Source organism: Lutra lutra, chromosome 2, assembly GCF_902655055.1.
Source record: "Lutra lutra chromosome 2, mLutLut1.2, whole genome shotgun sequence".
NCBI lineage: Eukaryota > Metazoa > Chordata > Mammalia > Carnivora > Mustelidae > Lutra > Lutra lutra.
The window spans coordinates 190814243-190840777 of NC_062279.1; positions in this window are offsets into that span (position 1 = coordinate 190814243).

Consider the following 26535-nt stretch of genomic DNA (forward strand, 5'->3'; position numbering starts at 1 on the left):
ATATATGCATATATCCCTATCATCTTGAATTGGCATTTTTGTTTTCTTTGAGTACAAATATGTAGTAGTGGAATTACTGGATCATGTGGTATTTCCTTTTTTTTTTTTTTTTTTTATGTTTTTAGGAATTGCTGTACTGTTTTCCAGAGTGGCTGTACCAATTTACATTCTCACCAATAATGCACAAGGAATCCCCTTCCTCCACATTCTTACCAATATTTGGTCTTTCCTGTCTTTTTGATACTAGCCATTCTGACTGATGTCAGGTGATATATGACTTTGTGGTTTTGATTTGGATTACCCTCGTGATTAGTGATGTTGAATACATTTTTATGTTTCTGTAGGCCATTTCTGTGTCCTCTTGGGAAAAAATATCTGTTCAGTTCCTCTGCCCATGTTTTAATTGAATTGTTCAGTTTTTTGTTTTTGGTATAGAGTTATATAAGTTCTTTGTATATTTTTGATATTAACCCCTTACAGATATCATCTGCAAATATCTTCTCCCATTGATTAGGTTCCCTTTTCATTTTACTAATGGTTTCCTAAACTATGCAAAAGTTTTTATTTTGGTGTAGTCTCAGTAGTGTATTTTTTATTTTGTTCCCCTTTCTTGAGGAGACCTATCCACAAATATGCTGCTAAGGCTGAGGTCTGAGACATTACAGCCTATGTTTTCTATCAGGAGTTTGGTCGTTTCAGATCTTACACTTAGGTCTTCAATCATTTTGAGTTACATGCAAAAGAATAAAATTGAACCACTTTCTTAAAATTTCATTCTTTTGCATGTAGCTGCCCAATTTTCCCACTACCATCTATTTAAAAGACTGTCTTTGGGGCGCCTGGGTGGGTCAGTTGTTAAGCATCTGCCTTCAGCCCAGGTCATGATCCCAGGGTCCTGGGATCGAGCCCCTCATTGAGCCCCACATTGGGCTCCCTGCTCAGCAGGAGGCCTGCTTCTCCCTCTCCCTCCCCCAATCTCCCTGCTTGTGTTCCTTCTCTCACTGTGTCTCTCTCTGTCAAATAAATGAATAACATTTTTTTTAAAAAGACTGTCTTTTTCCCATTGTATATATCTTGTCTCCTTTATCACAGATTAATTGACCATATATATTTATATGGGACTCTCTATTCTTTTTCACTGATCTATGGGTCTGTCTTTGTGCCAGTTAACTTTACCTATTTGAAGTAAGTGAAAAAGTTGGCAAAAAATTGATACATTTAGGTTACTTTTTAAAATTTAAGTTTAATTAACATATAATATACTATTCCTTTTAGAGATAGTTTAGTGATTCATCAGCTACATATAATACCCAGTGCTCATTATATCAAGTGCCCCCTTTAATATCCATCACTCAGTCACCCTATCCCCCCAACCACCTCCCCTCCAGCAATCCTCAGTTTGTTTCCTATAGTTAAGAGTTTCTTATGGTTTCTCTCCCTCCTGGTTTCATATGATTTTATTCTTCCCTCCTTTTCCCTATGATATTCTGTTTTGTTTTTTCCACATAGGAGTAAAATCATAGGGTAATTGTCTTTCTCTGATCGACTTATATCGCATAGCATAAAACTTTCTAGTTCCATCCACATCATTGCAAATGATAAGATTTCATTTTTTGATAACTGAATAATATTCCATTGTGTATATATAACACATCTTCATCTATTCATCTGTAGAAAGACATCTGGCCTCTTTCCATATTTGGCTATTGTAGACATTGCTGCTATAGACATCAGTGTGCAAGTGCCCCTTCAGATCATTATGTTTGTATCCTTTGGATAAATACCTAGTAGTGCGATTGCTGGGTCATAAGGTAGCTCTATTTTCAACTTTTTGAGGAACCTCCATCCTGTTTTCCAGAGAGGTTGCACCAGCTTGCATTCCCACCAGCAGCATGAGAGAGTTTCCTTTTCTCCTCATCCTCGCCAACATCTGTGGTTTCTTGACTTGTTAATTTTAGCCATCTGACCAGTATGAGGTGGTATCTCATTGTGGGTTTGGTTTGTATTCCCTGATTGCCGAGTGATGTTGAGCATTTTTTCACGTGTCTGTTGGCCATTTGTAAGTCTTTGAGAATCTGTTCATATCTTCTGCCCATTTCTTGACTGCTTTACTTGGGGGTGGTTTAGGGTGTAGGCTACAAACTTAATTTTGTGTTCCAATTTCATCTACCAGAGGTAGAGGAGGTACTAATTTAGACTAAATCATGTCCACCAAAATATATTGACAATGTGGAAGAAACCTGAGCCTTGATTGAAAATGGGCACATCATCTCAGGATTTATAAACTGTTTCATCAAAGAAAGATACATTGGAATGTGCTAGACATGTAGCCTGGTATTTTACAATAGATGTGTCTTCTTGCACAAAAGTGAGCTGAGATGGCCGGGGTTGCGGGGAGACTGGGCTCAGTGATAAACTTAACAACTTATAAATACCTTATGCATCGTCTCTCTAAGCAAAGAAGTCTAACATGGGTATTGCCTAAAGTGGTAGTTCCTTGATAAAGTTGAAGAATTTTGCTTATGTAATTCTCATTATTTCCTCTCTTTTTTTTCAGGGTTTTTTTTTTTTTCCTTTTAATGGAGATATAACTGACATATAACATGTTGTGAAGTTTAAGGTGTACAACGTAATGATTTGATACACTGATAGTGCGATGTGATTGCCATCAAACTGTTAACTAATACCTTTATTATGTCAGAATTACTATTTATTCTAGCATTGGGAACAATTAAGATCCATTCTCTTAACAAGTTTAATGTTTAAATACAGTTTTATCTTCTATAGTCATTGTATTTATGTTAGATCTCTAGGCTGTGTTTATCTACTAGTTGCAAATTTGTATCTTTTAAACGTAAAATGTTCAGTTTTTAACCTAATTAGAGATTTTGAAGTTTTAATTCATAAAGAAATAAAACTGACTAATAATTGTCTAAAATTAGTACCTTTAATATATAAGGAAGTCTTTATAACACAATGACACTAACTATTCACAATCTATATAGATCATTATGAAGAAAAAAATTAGTGATAAATTAAAATGTTTGCTTACTATTTAATATTTGTGTAGTTTCTGTAATATCTCAAAATAACAAATAAAACATTCTAAAACAGGGGAAACTGGGTGGCTCAGTGGGTTAAAGCCTCTGCCTTCGGCTCAGGTCATGATCCCAGGGTCCTGGGATCCAGCCCCACATCAGGCTCTCTACTCAGCAGGGAGCCTGCTTCCTCCTCTCTCTCTGCTTGCCTCTCTGCCTACTTGAGATCTCTATCAAATGAATAATAAAAAAAAAATCTTAAAAAAAAAATTCTAAAACATAAGGGAAAATAATTTCAGAAATTTAGACCTTGGTTAGTAAAGATTTTAATATGTACATTATAAAAATATTTTATACACCAATGGAAAAATAATATCTAATGTATACTTTTTTTAAAAATTAATTCCAGTGTACTAACATGCAGTGTTATATTAGTTTCAGGTGTACCATATAGTGACTCAGTACTTTCATATATTACTAAGTGCTCATCAGGATAAGTGTACTCTTAATCCCCTTCACCTATTTCACCCATCCCCCACCTTCCTTCCCTCTAGTAACCCTCTATTTGTTCTCTGTAGTTAACAGTCTAAGTTTTCGCCTGTCTTTTTTTTTTCTTTTTGTTTTATAAACTCCATATATGAGTAAAATCATATGAGAAAAATCCTATGTATTGTCTTTCTGTGATTGATTTATTTCACTTAGTATTATACTCTATAGATCCATCCATGTTGTTGTAAATTGCAAGATTTCATTATTCTTTATGGTTGAATAATATTCCATTATATATAAAATCACATCTTCTTTATCCATTCACTTTACATTGGACATTAAAGCTGTTCCTATATAGTTTGGCTGTTATAAATAGTGCTGCATGCATATATACTTTTGAATTAGTGTTTTTGTATTATTTCAGTAAAAATCTAGAAGTGGGATTGCTGAGTAAATGGTAATTCTGTTTTTAATTTTTGGAAGAATCTCCATATTAGCTTCCATAGTGGTGGCACTATTTTACATTTTATAATTAATATGAAATTAGTTTAAATATCCATTTAACTTTTCCTCTGAAGTTTGTTGTTTAGAAACTGCTTACACATTGTGTGCAATCTACAATTATTGTACAAGAAAAGTTACAGAGAGAAAACAAGTAAAGATCTCAATAAAGTGGTGTTGGTATATCATCACATATACTTGCTTGATTCAAGAACAAACAGAAAATTGTTATTGATCTCTCACCTTGAATACCTACAAGGAAGTTTTAACCCTGATTTAATTAACTATATAACAGTAACACTTTGTAACAGATTTTTCTGTTGTTATTAACCAGGAAAAAAACTATAATGCATTTAGGGGAAACAATAGTTCCTTCAAGAATGAGTGTTCTTCCTTTAGGATATCAACTGATATTAAAACAAAGAAATGTAACTGAGAAATGAAAATTTCCCTGTAGGAATATCAAACCCTAATTTTCAGAACACTGACCTTTGTTTTAAAGTATTAAATCTTGAATAGCAATTATAATTCTTAATGAAATTCAGATGATGGATCTTGCTTTGTTGCTTCAGTTTATTATTCTTGTTGGCAATTGGAAAGATAGGAGAAAAACTTTGAAATATGTGAAATATTTAAAAAGCCCATTTCCCAAACTATTCAAAATTAAGTCTCAAAATTGGTAACCTGGAATATTAATACATATTTATTTTTCTTTTCAAAATATTGGGGTCTTTATTCCTATGGGTTGAGACTCTTCCTAAATATTATAGTCATGATATAAGAGTAGCATGTGCATCTAGGCTTACAAAATTATTGCAATTTACATTGATATTTAATGTTTGCAAAATATTTGGGAAAATATTTTGAAAAATATAATCTATAAATAAGTTATGTGATATTTTAAAAGCTGTTGAAATTTAGATTGTCAATTATAAACAGGAAGGAAATGTTACCTTGGGGATCTAGTTCATTTGAATGGTCAGTGAAATCACTGAAGGTATGTGAACCTGAAGTAGATAATCTAAATTGTCAGCACTGAAATTCTGCCATACTATGATATTGTCAGAAGAACGAAAGTTGACATAAATGGAGAAATAAAAACTATACTGCAGTATACAGGATTATAGAGATAATATATAGATTACAAGAAGAAACGTGATATTGAAGACAAATTTTATTAGAAATCTAAACACATGGTCTTTATTACTACTCTGTTACCCTCTCATAGTTTTGGATGCCATCTTCCCAATTATACACAGATGGATTCGAATTTGCTATCTCAGATTAGAAGCACCACTATGAGGTAAATTAGAAAAAAAATGTAAAATACCTACTTTGGGACAGGATTTGTATGTGCATGCATGTATACACATATATTTAAGTGAATTTTTTTAAGGTTTAAACATACAGACACACTTCTTTAGACAGGGTTTCCTCTAGATCTTAACATATTTAAAATAGATTATCTCAAGTCTTTAATAAGTACATCTGGGCCTCCTTGAGGACCATTCCTATTGGTTACTTTCTTTCCTGTATATGGACGATATATTCTGTTTCTTTGTGTGACATATAATTTTTTGTTGAGAACTTTACATTTTGAATATTACCATGTGGTGCTCGCTTCAGCAGCACATATACTGAATATTACTATGTGGCCTCTCTGGAAGTGGTCTCCCCAGGATGTGTTGCTGCTGCTTGTTGTTGTTATTTCTTTGGTTCATGCCATTTCTGAACTAATTTTACAAAGTTTGTGTTCTTTGTTATGTGTAGCCACTGAGGTCTCTTCTCCATTAGCTTAGTTAAGGTCAGCTAATGATTGTGTAGAGATTTTATTACATGCTTGGAACCAAAAAGTTTCCCAGTCTTTGCAAAGTATTCTGTGAATGTGTTGGGGGCACACTTTTCATACTCTGGCAAGCAGTTTACAACTCTGCCTTAGTCTTAGATTCCAGCTGCAGAGGGCCTCAAAGTTAACCAGAGGTAAAAGCTTTGCCTTGTCTTACATGTTTCCTGAGCATGCCACAAACCCTGGGCATGCATACAGCCCTCTAGATTCCCAGGAATATGACTGTACTTTTCAAAGCCCTTATTCTCCTAAAACGTCTCATTCCCTCAGGTCTCCTAAGCTTTTTGGTTAATCTACTGTCTGCTCAAATTTCTATTTCCTCAGTAACTAAAATACCCACCTGTACAAGTATTTTTGACAAATGCTCCCAGATAATAATTTTAAGTTGTGAGTCAGGGAAGATAAAGACAAACCTTTTGACTAGATTTTCCTAGAATTCAGGAGACAGATGAACGATAATTATATAGGAAGATCAATTCTGTTCCTCTTAGTACCGGTACCAGAAATGCTTTGTTATTTTCAACTGTACCCCTGGGCTGGGAAGTGGGGAGAGGGACTAGTGGAAGTTAAAATGGCAACAAGACATACTGTTCCTACAGATTTTCAGCATTTTTCTTGAACAAGTATTTCCATAATTGCTCTAAGCTTTTGGCTAATTTCCAGAGTTCCAAAAAAGTTGACTCTGACAGTTATTATCATGTTGTTCATTGCTTTTATGGAGGGGCATATATTTGTATTTCCTTATTATGCTATAATTACCCATATTCTCTATTTTGATTTTTCCCTCTATTTGTTCATTTTTATTATTTGTTTTTCAGTTTATATATTTTTTTAAATTTCTTTGTTTTTCATTGGGTTCAGTTATTCAACATATAGTACAACATAAGTTTTTGTGGTGTGTTGGATGATTCATTAGTTGTATATAACACCCAGTTAATTATGTCTCAGAGTTTACCAACAGAAAAGTTGTATGGAATGTTCTTCATTGTCATTGTATTATTAATCACTTGATTAAAGCTTTACTCAAATAACTTATTTACTTGTAGTATGGAATGTTCTTCAATTGTCATTGTATTCTTAATCACTTGATTAAAGCTTTACTCAAATAACTTATTTACTTGTAATATGTAATTTTAATAACTTGTCATGTTTCTAATGCCTAGCAATTTTTTGTCTGATGTAGAAGTATTGAATCCATATGTGATAATAATGTTCTCTTAATTTTGTAATAGAGTTTTTGATTTGAAGAGTTTATTTTCAGAATTTCTATGAAAATCCATCCTATTTCTTTCATATTCACCAGTTAACCTGTTTTCAACTTAATATGCAGTTAATGTAACTTTTCTAAGGTGCAACATATTACTACCTACAACCCCTTACCCAGTCACAATTTAATGGCTTTTTTTTTTTCCCCAAATGTTAAAGTTTCTGAATAAAAGAGGCAGGGGTGTGTTACTGACAGAAGAAAAATTCTATGGTCACTAAAAAAATAATACAGAGTAGCATTCGACTAAATGATTTATTTTTATCTGTCTCTAATTTTGTTTGGGGTTTCTTTTTTTTCCCTTTTCTCTTTTTGTAATCTCTAGTTCATTAAAAAGAGGATGTATTTGTCCTCAATTGTAATTTTCCATCCAGTTCCTTCATTTTTTGTGTGTTTCGCATAAATTTCATAAAGATTTTTGTCAATAGGCTGGTTTCAGACATTATATATTTTGTTTTCAAAAATGTTTAGACATCTTAAGATGGAGCTGAAGAGCCTTTTAGCCACATGAAATATCATAACAAGTTTTAAAATGGAAAGGAGTTTGGAAAATCTGTCATTAGTAGAAAACCTGTAATAGAAAGGTAAAAAGCAATAGGAAAACAACTTGGTGGGAAATTATGGTAGTTGTTCAAAAGAAAGTTTGTAAGGATGGTACACTTTAGACACCAGGATCCGAGATGATGTAAGACAAAATTTGGGGGTGTACTGACTGACATAATTTGCTGATTAATTATAAGTAGACAGATGGATGGGCCAAGGATCATGTCATAATTTATAATCTAAATAACTAGATAAATAACATTTTTATTAGTCAAGGGAGGAAATAAGAAATGAAATGTAAAATGTTTGAATGGTAGAGGAGCAAAAATAGTCCAGATCTAAGATGGATGTGTGATAGTTGAGGTAATGGCGGAATACAATCCACTGACTGAGGGAGCTGGGGGTGTGAGGAGAGATCTCTAATGCCTCTCACACTATTATACTACCCAACATCAGATTACCAATTCCCCTAGAATAAGCCACCCTAATTTATTTCCCCTTTATTAAATAGTAACTCCATTCTTCCAGTTAATGTAGCCACAAATATGAATTTATTCATGAATTCTTTTTTTTTCTTTCCCTCGCATTCCATAACCATAATCTGTTAGGAAATCTCGTTGGTTTAACTATTTCCTGTTCTAGTGTCATCATTTCGCCCTATAATAATCTCACTTAGTTTATTTTAAGAGCCTATTAACTAATTTCCCTAATAGCATATTTACCCTTTTTCAAACTAGAGTATTCTCAAAATAGCACCTAGATCATAATACCTTGCTACTCTGTGTGTGACCCAACAACTCACATCTCATTGTGTAAAACATTACCTATAGGATGCCTTATGAAAGAGTTGCAAGCATCAGGCTGTGCTATTCATCGTTTTCCTCTCTGTTTTCACTCGTACTGTCCCACCCACACTGTTCTCCTTGCTTCTCTTTTAAAGCATAGCTTTGTTCTTCCCCCTTTTTCTCTGTATTTTAAAATGTCTTCCCCTGGATTTCTGCATTGCTCAATCCCTTACCTCTTTCAGATTTTAGCCAATGTCATACACTCACCTTTAAATCTGCAGTGTCTTACATACCTTCACAATCCCTAACTTTCTTCTCCTCTATTCAATAGTACTTCTCAGTTTGTTGACCCTATCCATTTTCTAGGGCTACTGTAACAAATTACCACAAACTTTGTGGTCAGAAACAACAGAAAATAATTCTTTCAGAGTTCCGGAGGCCATAAGCCCAAAATCAAGGTATTGGCAGAATTGGTTCCCTCAAGAGGCTTTAAGGGAGAATCTGTTCAGTGACTCACTCTTAGCTTCTGATGGCAGCTCATAACCTTTAGCATCCCTAAACGTGGGGCTCCATCATTTCAATCTCTGCTTCTGTGTTAACATAGCCTTTCTCCAGTACTTCTTTGTCTTTTCCTCTTCTTATAAGGACAGCTATCATTGCATTAATACCTGTGCCCCCAATCCATGATGATCTCATCTCAGGATTCTTTTTTTTTTTTTAAAGATTTTATTTATTTATTTGACAGAGAGAGATCACAAGTAGATGGAGAGGCAGGCAGAGAGAGAGAGAGGGGGAAGCAGGATCTCCTCCGAGCAGAGAACCCGATGTGGGACTCGATCCCAGGACCCTGAGATCATGACCTGAGCCAAAGGCAGCGGCTTAACCCACTGAGCCACCCAGGCGCCCTCATCTCAGGATTCTTAAGTTGATTAAATATACAAAGTCTTTTTTTTTTTTCCAAATAATGTCACATTTATAGGTAACAGGAATTAGGATGTATTTTTAAGGATATAAATCAACCTACTACATTAACTTAGTATTCCTTCATTCATTCATTCTCCATTTCCCTAACAAAGATTAAACATATTGTTTATATTAGCATTGACCAATTTCTGGCACACAATGGAAGATTAATAAATACATGTTCAATAAGTGAGATGAGGAAGTGTGGAAAAGACATAGGAGTTATCAATATAATTGAAACAACAAGTAGAAAAAAACAAAACAAAACAATAAAAACCAGGGAAGGTGAATTTGAAAAAGAGATCAAATTTGTGTGAAAGTATGCAAAAAAAAAAAAAAAAAGAAACCCCCCCCCCTGAAGTCAAAAGTGTGTTTGCATAATTAGGGAATGGTTGCTAATGTCAAATGTCAAATTGAAAGAGGCATAGAAAGGAACATTCCAGTGATTTTGAATATTTGAATTGTGTTTAAAAATCTTCATAGAAAATGGAAATATATCCAAATCTGAGAAAGGTTTGTACTCTGGAATCTTAGTGGTTATGTTACTACTTCATTGAAAATGACAAGATAATGGAAGGAAATACTCTCTGTCACTGATTAGAACTCTTTGCCTCCATGGTTTGGGGCCCCTGGGTGGCTCAGTCTGTTAAGCATCTGCCTTTAGCTCAGGTCCTGATCCCAGGGTTCTGGGATTGAGCCCTGCATGGGGCTCCCTGCTTGATGGGGAGCCTTCTTCTCCCTCTCTGTTTGCATCTTCCCACTCCCACTTCCCCCACACATGAATGAGCACTCTCTATCTCAAATAAATAAAATTATCAAAAAAGAGAAATAAATAGATAAAGAAAAAGAAAAATAAAAAGAGGGATACCTGGGTGGCTCGGTTGGTTAAGCGGCTGACTACATCTCAGGTCATGATCTCAGGGTCCTGGAACCGAGCCCCACATTGGACTCCCTGCCCAGCAGACAGCCTGCTTCTCCCTCTCCCTCTGCCTGCCACTCTGCCTACTTGTGTTCTCTTTCAGTCTTTCTGTCAAATAAAATCTTTAAAAAAAAAAAAAAAAAAAGGAATTCTTTTCCCTTTTTTTTTTTTTTTGGTGCTATTCTTGTGGAATCTCTTACCTCCTATACCCATTGAATTTCCAGTATATAGTGTATATGTGTGGTGTTTGATGAATATTGGGACCTATTAATATGTGTATTATCTCCAGACTCTTCCTTTTAAACTGGACACAAGTTATATTTCGCTTACTAGTTATATTCTTCCAATTCCAACCTACCCATCCTGTTGTGATAATTTGTAATATTTTTCCATTAACTGTATCTACCAATAGAATTTAAAATAATTCAAAAAATTAAATTCAGCCTATTAATAGAAGCAGAAGTTATTTTCAGTATATAAATAACACTGCAGTACAAAAAGTAAGCATAGATGAATGCCTTTTATTCAGAATATTAAATATTGAATAATAATATATGACCATAAGGTATCATTTGCCATTATATGTTTGCTTTTTCTAGTAAAGAGAAACACTACAAAATAATGTAAGCAATTCAACTTTGATCACAATGAAGATGAGTTTACTATGTGCAAATATTTCAAGTATATTACCTTAAAACATTTTTTATTATTATTGTTTAAGTATACCCATGGTATGTAATTTACATAACTCACATTGTACAATGTAACAAATGCAAAATTATCTAATATGTGAAAATAGTTTCATCCAATAATCTGTAGACATTATATATTTAGAAAAGTAAATTGCTTTCTTAAATTTTGTTGAAATTTTCTTATTTAATATACATTTAGTGATAATTCATAATAATTTATCATTACAATGATTTGGTCCTAAACACAATTAATCCAGAAACCTATGTTTTTCTTTCTTTTCCTCCTTAATTCAGATTCTATATCTCTTCAGGAGGTATCCAATCTTCCCATGAAAATGTAGGTAGAAATTGTTTTGTGCCATCTTCTTGGTCTAGAGAAATTCAGTGCCTAATCTCATACTGAAGGACAAAGTCACTGTAAAAGAGAAAAGCAATTAAAATAATATAAGGGTTGAAAAATTGCTTCAGACGCTTGTTGATTTAAGTCAATATAATTTTACTGTTGGATTTGGAATTTGATTAGAGGAGACATAATTCTTATTTAATTATGAAGGCCTTGGCAGAAAGAGAAAGGAACTAAAAAACTGAGAGTAGTGAGAGATCGAAACTTCCAAACTCCACCAAAGTGGAGAGAGTAATTATTGAAAAAGTGAACTGTAACAAAAAGAAAAATTTTTCAAGCAGACTGTGAGAGAAGAGACAGGAGGGAGTTAGGAAATTTACCATGGACACAAAAAGCCTCAAGTATATTAATATAAAATTTAAAACAATTAATTCTACAATGCTTTTAGACCTATCAAAAACTGAAAATAGAAAAATGGAAAAAGAAAAAAAATACGTAAATGATTAGAATACCACATCGTTTTTTTGGGTTTTTGTTTGTTTGATTGTTTGTTTCCTACTTTATAGCATTTATTGGTCTGGGATTAAACTAATACCAACGGGACACCTGGGTGGCTCAGTAGGTTAAGCCTCCGCCTTCAGCTCAGGTCATGATCCCAGGGTCCTGAGATCAAGCCCCGCATCAGGCTCTCTGCTCGGCAGGGAGGCTGCTTCCCTCTCTCTCTCTGCCTGCCTCTCTGCCTACTTGTGATCTCTGTCTGTCAAATAAATAAATAAAATCTTTAAAAAATAATAATACTAACAGAGCTATCATAAGATACACACCATAAGATATTTGTTGCTGATATATATCTGCTATCTTTCTGAATATCAATTTTGTAAATGTAACTAGTCTTTATTTATACATACATACATACATACATACATACTCAGCTTGTCCCAGAAATTACTGGAGGGGGAACAATGCCATTTATATGTTATGATTTTCTTTAAATAAAGCGTTGCTCCATTTCCTTAACCTTCTGGTAGATCAGCATATCATTATAGGAGCAACCAATGTTAGGTCCATGAATACTAAGATTCTGAGAAAAAATACTATGATAAAGAAGTACAGTCTTATGGGAACCCATTAAAAAACAACCTAGCCTGAATTTAAGTTAGGTGGTGGTCAAGCAAGAACTCCCAGAAGAACTTGTATATAAATGAGACCTGAAGAGTACAATCTTGGGAATGAGTAGGAATGTCATCTCTTCACACAGACACACACAAATAATAATAATAACATAATTAAATATATATATATATATATAAAGAGAGAGAGAGAAATTCGGGTGCTAGAAAAATATGTAGATTAAAGAAATGAAAACATTTAGTGTGTGAGAGTATGCTCACGTGGGGGCTACGTGAGAGAGGAAGCTGGAGAAGTAATCTGGAGCCCAGTGCTAAGGAAGTTGGACCATCTGAGAGGAAAGATGGGCGAAGCAGTGAAGTGACTTGATCAGATTTGAGATTTAGTGAGACTGTTCTAGAGTAGTACCAAATCCATATGGTACATAATATGTGTAAAATCCTTTTCTCCAAAAGTTAAATAGGTCAAAATAAAATATGTCCCCAAATAATTTGATATACCATGAAGAAACATTGAATTGGGGATCTGAAGATATGAAGTTCAACTTCTGCCATTTACTAATTGTGAGTTTAACCAAGGTATTTAATATCACTTTAAATGCAAATCCATAAATTAGAAATATAAACATTTTAATAATCTCACTCACAAAGTGATTTTAAATAACAAGACCTTGAATGTACTTTTGAAATCATTAAATATTGGATATTTTTAGGAATATTGTTATGGATAAAATATCCAAAATACATTTCAAAAAGGATAAGAGTAACATGTTAAAATTCAAAAGCTATAAATCTAAAGAGAAAAAGGAAAAATATTTTATACTTTAAAAGTTTTTGAGGGGCGCCTGGGTGGTTCAGTGGGTTAAAGCCTCTGCCTTCAGCTCAAGTCATGATCCCAGGGTCCTGGGATCGAGTCCCACATCGGGCTCTCTGCTCAGCGGGGAGCCTGCTTCCTCCTCTCTCTCTCTCTGCCTGACTCTCTGCCTACTTGTGATCTCTGTCAAATAAATAAATAAACTTAAAAAAAATTTTTTTAAAGTTCTTTGAAATAAAGCTGTATAAATTAAAAGAATTTATAAATCATACAGATTAGAACACACCTATTACATAAGTTATAACTATTGGCAGTTTTCATTTCTTGATACTTTTTATGACTTACTGAAATTACGAGGCCCTCAATTATAGTTTTAATGTAACTGTTACATCAGGCATTTGGTTATAATAGCATTTACGTAGCAAAATTAGGTTATAATGAGATTTGTACCATAAGCATATGATTTAACCAGCATAAGAATTTAATTCATTTTTCTTATTTTTAAAATTAACTTACTCTTAAAAAAATTAATCTTATTCTATCACGTGCACTTTGTAGGTCCTTTTAAATGTTTTTTGAAAAAGCAGATGATAAATAAAACCATTCTGCTTCGTTATCATTTGTTGAATAACCAGATGGAACTATGTATTTTAAGTTGACGTAAACAGTTGTGGGTTTTAAGAACATTCAAAATAAAATGTTAGAAAAAAATACCATCAAATAATATTGAAAATTAAGGAATAGAATAATATTTAAATTAGAGGGTGGGTTGGAAAGTAAATGGAGTTCTATTTGGATAAATTTAGCTTGAAATGCTTGTGTGACTTCTATGAAATCTAAAAGGGAATTTTACTTTTAGAAATAGATGCCTTTAGTTCAGGAATGGGGCAAAGACTGAAGGCATTGATTTTGGCATCAGCTACGTAAAGGTGATATTTGAAGTCTTGGGATTAAAAGAGCTTGAAAATGAAAGGAAATCCTAATTTCAAAAGTTGGCAAGAAAAAAGTAGGCAAGTATGTCAAGTTGCAAAGGATTATCTGCCAAGTAAGAAAACAAAGGGAATCCAATGTGATAGAAACCAGTGACAAAGAAAATTTCAGGAAAGATGAGGAAACTTATTATAGAAAGTTGAAAAAGAAAATGAAAAATGACTATGAAATCTCAACAAATGCTTTTTTAAAAAAGGAAATCTTAGAGGTTCAGTCCAACATAAAAGTAGCAAATGTACCAGAAGGAGAGTAAGTAAATTTTGGAATGTGCAGCGCAAAACTGTCTGAGAAAGACATTGTTTTTTATATTAAAATGACAAAAAACACTACAATTTTACTGACATTTTATAGAAAGTATTAAAGGAAGACAAAGAAGATTCTAGAGAAGTTTGGCTAAAAGACTGTTTCAGGAATAAGGAATAATGAAAGATAAAGTGCTCATCCTATATTGTTATATATCACTATGAAGATATAAAATAACATCCATCCTCTAGTAAAAATAATGGCTAATTGCTGAAAGATTATTGTCTTTACTAAGCAATCTGTGAATGTAAGTTATTTTATTGTAGGCCTTTTCTGGAAGTATAACATGTTACCTCATTTAGTTATCATTAAATTTCTCCGGGGAACAGTGCTAATGTCATCCTGATTTAACAAGGTTCAAGGCGTTCAGTCTGGTCCAACAATCAGTAGTGGAGGCTTATCAGAATCAGGGCTTGAACTGTTAGTGGATAGTTTTGGGCTGCCTTCCTGATAGATTCTTCAAGGAGTTTACTGAGCTGTAAAAAAAAAAAATCTTAATACAAAACTTTAGAATTAAGAAGCATTGATAGTTCTCTAGTTTAACCCTTGTTTTATAAATGCAGAAACAAAGACCTAGAGAGGCTTTAACTCACTCAGATCTGCAAACACATCACCTGGGAGCTCAGGGCTGCTGCTCCTAATTTGCTTCTCTTTAATTACTATTTGAACTTCTCATAATCCCTGAACTTTGAATCTTACTTGAAGATCCCCCTGTTTAATAGAAAGTGAAAAAACTTTATATGACTAATGATGCTGTAATATATATGTATGTATGTAATATGCATATATCTTATAATTATTCTTAATATTTCATCTTACAGTTTCCATTTTACTGCTGTCTATATTTGTTTTTTCCCAGTGTGACTATATTTTGTGTATATGCTTTATCTATATCAACAGTAGGATGGAGAGCCTTAGATTTCAATTTTTGAGAAGATGGTGGTATAAGAATAATGAACTTTGAGTTAATCTCATTTAGTTCCAAGTTTATAGAAAAAGTAGATTAATATGCTTTGTTTTTTTTATTTAAATATATAATGTATTATTGGCTTCAGAGGTAGAGTTTAGTGATTCATCAGTCTTATATAATTCCCAGTGCTTATTACATCACATGCCCTCCTTAATGTCCATCACCCAGTCACCCCATTCCCTCACCCCTCTCCCCTCCAGCAATCCTCAGTTTGTTACCTATGATTATGAATCTCTTATGGTTTGTCTCCCTCTCTGATTTCATCTTGTTTTATTTTTCCTAATATGCTCTTAGCATTTAAAACAAATGACCCAGATTTAACACTGTGTTCTAATTCCAGCTACTAACTCAGACATTTTAGGCAATTCACTTACATTTTCATTTCATTGACTTTCATAAGAAGAATGATAAAACAATATTAATAATTAAATAACATCATTATAGTAATATTTTCTGTGAATGTTTCAGACTTTCCTATAGGAAAATAAGAAAAGGGATACTAGTACAAAAGTTTTGTGGAACAGAAAACACATTTCAATTTAAAATATCAAAGTGGAAGGATCAATGAGTGACAGGCAGCAAATGGGAAGAATTCATTATTTATTTGGTTTGTTTGTTTTTAGTTTCAAGTTTTTTATTTAAATTCCAGTTAGTTAACATGTAGTGTAATATTAGTTTCAGGTGTAGAATTTAGTGATGCATCACTTACACACAACACCTAGTACTCATCATGAGTTCCTTCCTTAATATAATGGGAGGCATTAAAATATGCTGTTTTCTGTTCAAAAAACATGTGAGCTATTATTTAACAATCTTGTTTTAATGTCAAAGCAAAGAAGATCATAGACTTAGAAATCAAAGGGTCTCACGACTATCATATGATCTCCCTGATATGAGGAAGTAGAGATGCAACGGGAGGGGTTGGGGGGTAGGAAAAGAATAAATGAAACAAGATGGGATCAAGAGGGAGACACACCATAAAAGACTCACAAAACAAACTGAGGGTTGCCGGGGGAGGGGGTAGGGAAAGGGTGGTGGAGTTATGGACATTGAGGAAGGTATGTGCTATGGTGAGTGCTGTGAAGTATGAAACTGGTGATTCACAGACCTGTACCCCTGGGGCTAATAGTTAATAAAAATAAATTAAAATTTTTTTAATAAAAATAAATTTTTTGTTAATAAAAATAAATTAATTAATTTTTAAAAATTAAAAAAAGAAGAAATCAAAGGGTCTCAGAGATTAGTTTCTCAGCTTCCTTCTTCTATAATTCAAGGAATTTTGAGAAATATGTCCACCAGCCATGGTCTCACAAAATTAGAACTAAAAGTCTGGTATTCTAATGGTTGAGATATATGCATGTATGTATATATCTTTTTTTCCCCAGAGTATCCTATTGTCTCACAGAGATAACACAGTTAGTCTCGGTGTCTAGATGGAAAACAGATTAACAGCCAGTGGTTGTATCCCATTTGGTCATCAATTCAAATGACTGACATGTTCCAATTCTACTCCAGGCAATACACAGCAATGTCAGTTAAAAAGACACATTCCACAGTAGACTTTGAAAATTGCTGAGGATTGTGAATTCCCTTAATAGTGCAACATATAGTAATGTGAACACTTGGTCGATCAAAGTTCCCATAACCTGAAACACTGAAGTCCCATTCTGTGATTAACCAGCATCTACCTTCTGAGTGCCTTCAGCAGCTTAAGAAGCATCAGTTGACACTTCGCCAGGGTTGACAGCATCCTCTCATCTGACAGAAAACAAAGAAAAATGTGTTTCCCAGATGTATTAACAGCAACATCTGTTCCTATCGATGATGGAAAAAACATAATCCTCTGAAAAGCAAATGCATAATATGTACTCCAAGGCCAGTACATATCTTGCATTTCAATATGACACAAGTTTTTGCTCTCTTATGTTTAGTTTTAGTCTCCAGTCTAAAGGTTGCTAGTTACAAGAAGGGTATTTGGAGGAGTCAACCTGGGACTACAGATAAGTCATTCTAGTATGAATGTTTGCTCTTGCTGAACATCAGGATTCTACAGGCTGATTCAAAATGAGAGTAGATGTCATTTTGCTTAAAGAAATTCAATTATAGTTTCAAATGCATCTGCTGTTCATCACTTTTAATCATTGTCATTGTCTGGTAAGAGAATGAAAGAAGGAAAGCTCAGTGTGGTGCTGACAGATCTGTCTCCAAAAGCATTCAATTTGTCAACTCTTTTCAGAGGGGGAAAAAAATAGATCAAGTGGCATCTTATATGCCTTTTAATGGCTTTGGCTTGCTGAGCATTTATATTACATAATGCTAAAAATAAAAGAAATTTTACCCTTTAATTTTTTTCTGAAGGAATACACAAATCCTCAAAATCATCACCTATGAATTTTAGGTTAAAGTTCAACACATGTGTTGTAATGTAAATCTTATATAAAATATAGTAGTGAGCTGAGAAATCTCTCAGAAGTGCAAGACCCAATCAGTAATTCATTTTTATCTTGACAATCTGGTGAAGGGACAAAAATGAATAAGGTAAACCAGATAGTTTTTATGAAAAAAATTCCCATAGTTTTTAGATTCTCATCAGTTTTTAGATTTAAAATTCTCATCAGTTTTTAGATTTAAATCATTTTTTCCTTTTAAAATGCATTCACCTGGGCAGGAGAGGACTTAATATCTTCACGTATCTTACTTTAATTATTTGTACATGTTCCTGTCTGCTTTACATCTATGTGAGATCATGTTTACAACAGAAATAAGAATTTTAATTGGGTAATAGTATAAAAAGTTAGTATATGTCTGATACAGAATTTTTGAAATTATAACACATCACTCACAAAACAACTATAAGAGTATGTGTTAAAACAAAATGAATTCACTGAACCAAAAATTTTATTTTACTTACCATTTTAATTATTCTACATCATTGATTAAGAACATAAAATTTGCCCAAAACTTCATTGTTAAAACATATTTAAATCAGCTTGATTGTCAGTTTTAGCTTAATCCCAACAAAAAGAAATATGAAAATTTGAGAACATTTGCCACATCAGTAAACAAAGCTTCAGTTTCAATAGTCTGTACACCAGGCCATTCACGTATATATACTAAAAGCTCACACAATAACAAAAGGGTGGTGATTGTGGAAGATAGTTTTTTTTTTTTAAATATAAGTTTTCTAATGGCTTTTGCTGATTCTGCAAAACCTGATCTATACCTATCTGCAAAATAGAGTCCTACATAATCCCAACAGAATATTAAATTGTAGTTAAGATCACAATTGTGGAATAGAAATTATAAGTAAGATAAAAATCACTAAATGACTTGCTTGAAGCAGTAGTGATCAGTTTTAGAATAGAAAGCAGTTTGAGTTTCACATGTTAATGTGAAATCTAAGAAAAGAGATAGATTTTATTGTATGGTTCTATTGTAATACATTTCTACAACAGTAATAGCTGCTGATTATTGAGTACATATTACATTTCAGGCACTGTCTTAGATCTTTTCCACTTATAGATGAGGAAATTAGAATAAAATATGTCCAATAACTTGTTTGCTTATATAACTAGCAAGTGCCATAAGTAAGATTTAAATAACTGTCTAGAATCTAAATCTCTAATAAATTCATCCTTATTAGGGATCATGTTGGAGTATAATCCATAAAGAAATTTTTCTAGGTATTTCATAGAGCATTGTTTTGCCAGCAAGGTAATGTTCACACCAACAAGATTTTGTTCTTTCATTCAAAATATTGTCCCTGGACTGAATATTTAGTGCAATGGTAAAGCCAAAAATCATGGAACTTGTCCATGTGGACTTTTTTCTGTTTAAATGGATTTTGTTTTTTAGTAAAAACAAACCAATTTTAATGAATAGCTGAATAAATACACTATTACAAATAGTGTAAGTGATATAAAGGAAAATAGAAGTTAAATTTAGAGGGAGTAGCAGGAAAAACTTGATTCAAATTGAGAATCCTGGGAAAGTTTCTCTGAGAAAGTGGCATTTAACCAAACACCCAAGGGCAGAGCAGAAAAAGAGCCAAAGGAAGACTGCAGAAAGAGTCTAGGCAGAAGAAACAATGATTGTTGGGGCGCCTGGGTGGCTCAGTGGGTTAAAGCCTCTGCCTTCGGCTCAGGTCATGGTCCCAGGGTCGTGGGATCGAATCCCGCATCGGGCTCTCTGCTCAGCGGGGAGCCTGCTTCCTCCTCTCTCTCTGCCTGCCTCTCTGCCTACTTGTGATCTCTGTCTGTCAAATAAATAAATAAAATCTTTAAAAAAAAAAAAGAAGAAGAAACAATGATTGTGAAATCGCTGAGTTTGAAAGAAGTGGGCAAGAAGATAAAAGAAAACAAAACAAAACACAACAAAGTGACCTGAGGTCACCTTCCTGGAGGGGAGTTTATCAAGTGATGAGATTGAAGGAATTGGAACAGGAAACAGTGGTTTTTAACTGTGGGTGAGAGGCTTTCTTATAGCAACCATCCACACAAAAGGTACTGGAGTTACAGAGTGAAAGACCACATATGTGACTGTTAAATGTTTAAATCATTTTGACAAACCAGGCCAATCCATTTATTTTTAGTTAGCATTCACATAGTTTCACAATGGGGCAGTTAAAAATTCAAACACTGTTAGTAAACTAGTTACTTCCTAAGGTAAACATGCACTATGTCAACATGGGAAACCAATAAGCATTTTTAGTGGAAATTGATTTTGAATGTGTCAGAGCACATTCATTTGAAATATTTTTAATAAGGAATATAATTACAGTGTTTATTATTTTGCTGAAATATGTTGACTTTTCAGCACATGTCAGATGCACACAATATTAGTCAAATATTTAAAATATCACAAACCCAATTCATAAGCAATTCTTTTTTTTTTTTAAAGATTTTATTTATTTGACAGAGAGAGACCACAAGTAGACAGAGAGGCAGGCAGAGAGAGAGGGAAGCAGGCTTCTTGCCGAGCAGAGAGCCCGATGCGGGACTCGATCCGAGGACCCTGAGATCATGACCTGAGCCGAAGGCAGCGGCTTAACCCGCTGAGCCACCCAGGCGCCCCTCATAAGCAATTCTAATAAAACAAGTTCAGTGTTAGTAATTATCACTTATGTCATTATATATAGATTGAGACTTGCAAAAAATAGAGAAATAAAATACATATTAGTATTTAAAGTCATTACAATATATTTAAAATGTATTGGCTAAAAGAAAAGGCACTCTACTATTTGGTGTATTTAGAAGAACAAAATGTACTACCCAAAGCAAACTACACATTTAACTCAATCTCTATTAGATACTAATAGCATTTTTCACAGATCTAGAAAAAAAAAAACTAAAATTTGTATGAAATGACAAAAGACCCCAAATAGCCAAAGCAATCTTGAAAAAGAAAAGCAAAGCTGGAGGCATCACTTCACACTATTCTGGACTTCAAACTAATTTACAAAGCTGTAGTGATCAAGACGATATGGTACTGGTGCGAAAACACACATAAATCAATGGAACAGAATAGAGAACTCAGAAATGGACCCTCAACACTATGGTCAACTAATCAACAAAGCAGGAAAGAATATCCAATGAAAAAAGTCTCTTCCAGTGGTGTTGGAAAAACTGGACAGCAGTGTGAAGAAGAATGAAATTGGACCATTTTCTTATATATAATTATAAATTCAAGGTGAGTAAAGACCTAAATGTGAGACAGGAAATCATCAAAATCCTGGAGAACACAGACAGTAACCCCTTCAACATTGGCCATAGCAATGTATTACAAGATAGGTCTCCTGAAGCAAGGGAAACAAAAGCAAAAATGAAATATTGGGACTTCATGAAGATAAAAAGCTTCTGCACAATGAAGGAAACAATCAACAAAGTTAAAAGGCAATGGGAGGGGCGCCTGGGTGGCTCAGTGGGTTAAAGCCTCTGCCTTCGACTCGGGTCGTGATCCCGGGGTCCTGGGATCGAGCCCCGCATTGGGCTCTCTGGGCAGCGGGGGGCCTGCTTCTTCTTCTCTCTCTCTCTGCCTGCCTCTCTGCCTACTTGTGATCTCTGTCTGTCAAATAAATAAAATCTTTAAAAAAAAAAAAAGGCAATGGGAAATGAGTAGGAGAAGATATTTGCAAATGACCTATCTGACAAAGGATTAGTTTCCAAAATATATATAGAATTTATCAAACTCAACACCCAAAAAAACAAATAACTCATTTAAGAGTGAGCACAAGACATGAAGAGACATTTTTCCAAAGAAGACATACAGATGGCTAACAAACACATGAAAATATGCTCAACATCACTTATCAGAGAAATACAAATGTACACTATAATGACATAACAGCTCAAACCTGTCAGAATGGCTAAAATAAACAACACAGGAAAAAACAGGTGTTGGGGAAGATGAAGGAAAAGGGGGAACCCTCATGTACTGTTGGTGGAAATGCAAACTGGTGCAGCCACTCTAGAAAACAGTATAAAAGTTCCTCAAGAAATTAAAAATAGAACTACCTTAAAATACAGAAATTGCACTACTAGGTATTTACCCAAAGGATAAAAAATTCTGATTGGAAGGGATACATGCACCCCAATGTTTATAGAAACATTATCAGCAATCACTAAATTATGGAAAAAACCCAAATATCTATTGACTGGTGAATGAATAAAGAAGATGTGGTATATATATATACAATAGAATATTACTTGGCCATAAAAAAGAATGAAATCTTGCCATTTACTATGACATGGATGGGCTACAGGGTATTATGCTGTGAGAAATAAGTCAGAAAAAGACAGATACCATGTGGTTTCACTCATATGTGGAATTTAAGAAATATAACAGATGAACATGGGTTGGGGGAAAGAAGCAAACCCTAAAATAAACTCTTAGGTATGGAGAGCAAACTTAGGGTTGCTTAGGGGAAGTGAGCAGGGGGTTATATGGGTGATACATATTAAGGAGGGCACTCATTGTGATGAGCACTGGGTGTTGTATGGAAGTGATGAATCACTAAATTCCACACCTGAAACTAATGTTATATTATATGTTAGCTAACTGGAATTAAAATTTGAAAAAAAGGGATGCCTGGGTGGCTCAGTTGGTTGGATGACTGCCTTCGGCTCAGGTCATGATCCTGGAGTCCCGGGATCGAGTCCCGCATTGGGGTCCCGGCTCTGCGGGAGTCTGCTTCTCTCTCTGACCTTCTCCTCGCTCATGCTCTCTCTCACTGTCTCTCTCAAATAAATAAATAAAATCTTTAAAAAAAATAAAAAAATAAAAATAAATAAATAAATAAAATTTGAAAAAAAAAGAATAAAACTATAAAACACAAAACTGTGATCAGTAATTAAGATTTTCTGTTTAGTAGAAATGTCACAAAAAGCTATTTAGGTAACAATGTATGGTTCTGGCAGAGGAAATAATGTAAATGTATTTAACAAAAAATTTAGCATCTTAATTGCTGTAAATAGATTTAAAGACTGAGACCTTTATGTCTGTATGAATTCAGAAAGCTATATCTTGAGGCAGCTATCCTCTATCTGAAAAAGATCTACTTTACCATAGATCAATTACATAGGAATGTCAGTAAAGCCCATACAAATTTCATTGTGAAGACTACATATATCTCAATTATAAATCATTACAAGAATTCTGATACTTAACAATAATTCCTAGAAGATTTTGAAATAGGGCGCCTGGGTGGCTCAGTGGGTTAAGCCGCTGCCTTCGGCTCAGGTCATGATCCCAGAGTCCTGGGATCGAGTCCCGCATCGGGCTCGCTGCTCAGCAGGAAGCCTGCTTCCCTTCCTCTCTCTCTGCCTGCCTCTCTGCCTACTTGTGATCTCTCTCTGTCAAATAAATAAATAAAATCTTTTAAAAAAAAAAAAGAAGATTTTGAAATAATGTTTTTATTTTTTCAAATGCTAAAAAAATCCAATTAAGTGGATACAAATTTCTTATATTTATTCATTATAATCTCTCACAAAATAGCATACATATATTTTTCAGTTTTGTATTTGCAGTGGGAATCACAATTTGTCATAACATGACTTTCTTAGTTTTACGGCCTTTAGCAATCTCTCTTATGACATATTCATAGCCTGATTCTCCTTGAGCCCTCATGAATCTTGATTTTACAGCATAAGTGCAAATGCAATAGAACACGGTTCTCATTTAAATTATTGAAACTGATATTGTGCTCCTTTCAAATGCCATAAGAAAGAGTGTATCTGGTCATGGCAAGGGTGTCAGAGGCAATGGAGACTGAAGTCTTTTAGAGAAAATGTTCTATACTTTACCTTCTCACAAACTTCAGTATCCTTTCCAAGGAGCATTCTGATACTGTCAGAGTATTTCTAACACTGGATTTTATTACAAGTCATAATGCAGCCTTCTTAATATAAGTTCACATAACCCGCTGCAAGTACAGATGTTTTTAAATTGTCTATTCTTGCTGGAGATCAAAAGTTTATTTGAAAGTGGCATAAAACTTCTTTCTTCTGGTTCTCAGGATACTCATTCACTTCCAACTTATTCCCCCATGACATTACTATAGCTATCATTTCAGAAGATAGAGAATTGGACTATGTAAATAAGAGAAACTTTCAGGAGATTATTAGCCATGTGTATAGTTAATTCAGGGAGAAAAAATGCCTGTTAAGATCCTCTTTTGAAGTTGTTCAGAATGTTGCAAAAGAACTAGATTCTATATTGCTGTTTCTCTTCTACCAAAAAGTGAAAATCTGGAATGCTCTTCACTTAAAAGGACAAGTTTTGGTATTTGTAAGATTAAGGCTAAAAATGTACTCTGAAGTCTAATGATTTCTTCTTCAAGACTATCCCAATTCTGTTTAGCTCCTAGAGTATTAGTCCTGTCGTTTTACTGATGTTTAACCCTCATTGGGTATGTTTTCATTTCTGCTTATAAGTAGAGTAATCCATGCAAAACTGCTTTTAATGTGATGGAAATTTAGGATTCACTGGAATCCAACTACATTTTATCATCAGAATTAAAGTATGACCAAAAATATGATCAGTTATACTGTTGTACGAAAAATACAACACATCATGTCTATATATAGATACATACTTAGAAAGCATGCATTTGTCAAGTGCAAAACAGTGCTCAGAAATATTGGATACCTTGCTTTACCAGTACTATCTATAGCGAGGGCAAGTGAGTTGATAAGAATTTGCATTTTAAGCAGATAAGTCTCTCAGTCCTAGTTATGGTACTTATTACCTATGTGACAGTGACCAAATTATGGAATATATTTCATTCCAAATACATCATCTATAAAATGAGGATAAGAGATAATGAATAAAAAAGACTAACACAGAACCTAGATAAGTGAAATAGGTTCATCAGCTTCGTTTAATGCTGTCCACATAACTTTAGTATCTGACTAGCTGGCAGACGTGAATAGGACTTTTCCAGGGCAGAATGTTCTCCACCACAGTATGGATAGTTCATCAGGTTTTCCCAGGGCTGAAACAACTGCCTCTCAAAACCGGTGGATGTCAAACTGGGTATCAGGACCACCTAAGGAATCCTTTCAAACTTCCCATGCTGATTAGGGTATATTCATTTTTGTGAAAACTGCATGTGTTTTATGACCCCTGAATTTCTATCAAGTGTTAGAATTACAGTGAATATGAGGTAGACTTGTTAGCTCCCCAAGTAAATCTGAAGACTGCCACACACCTAAACTAGCACCATTTAAGACCTTCTGCTCACAGCAGTCTGTATCCCTTTACTTGGATGTTATGTTCAGACACAATTGACAGTTTCTGATTATGAATTTGTTTCCTGTGACAGGATAACACAAAGGGTTATGGGTTGGGAGGACATGTATTCTTTGGATGAAGTTATACCCTTCACAGTTAAGCAATGAATAGGAATTTGCTTTATAATCTTTATCCAGTCAATAAGTGTAATTTAGTCTCCTCAGACCAGATTCAAATCAAGCGTCAAGCTTAGAAACATTGAAGACCAGATGCTGACTAGTGACAATTCCACAACTGTTACTACACATTACCTCACTTTGCCAGGTTGAGCTTTCAATCACTTTCCCTAAGCTTTTTGTGCTTTCTGCTCTTTCTGCATTTCATAAAAAATGGATATAGAATTATTGGGAGCTCCCAAATCATTTGCATGATATTGTGATTTTCTAGCTGATCTTTATATGTCACCCAACATAAACATTTAGGGTAGCTAATATATTTTCTGAGGGGGGTATACATGTATTTAGATGAAGTAGATGGATTTTTAGATCTCAGACATACTGATGGATGGTTTTGGAAGACTTCATTTATTTGGAATTTATTCTACTTAACTTCAGTCTTAGCAAAAATACAAATTTTCTCAGGTCCATATTTTTAATCTAATTTTAAAGTTATTTCCTCTTTTTAAATGATGAGGCCAAGGGCACCTGGATGGCTCAGTTGGTTAAGTATCTTCCTTTGGCCCAGGTCATGAGCCCAGAGTCCTGGTATTGAGTCCCACATCTGGCTCCCTGCTTCTCAGGAAGTCTGCTTCTCCCTCCACCCCTCCCACACTGATTCTCTCAATCACTCTCTCTCTCCCCCCCAAATAAATAAATAAAATATAAAATAAAATAATAAAAAAATGATAAGGCCAGTTAACACCTGTTTAAAGAGATGGTCCTTTATCAAATTTAGTTGACTGTATTAACTCATTTACTCAGAACATTAAATTTGCCTATATTTCACATATAATTAGATCATATTACATTTATATTGAGTATCTATACTAATTTTGTTATGATAATATAGCAAACAAATTTTAAGCTATAATATTGGATAGCAAAATACTCCAAATCTAGAATTTGTACAAAAATAGATGTTATCATAAATAAAGTTGTACAGAATTGGTTGGGTATTAGGTAGGGTGGCATAGTTAGAAAAACTCTCCTACCCTTGCTAA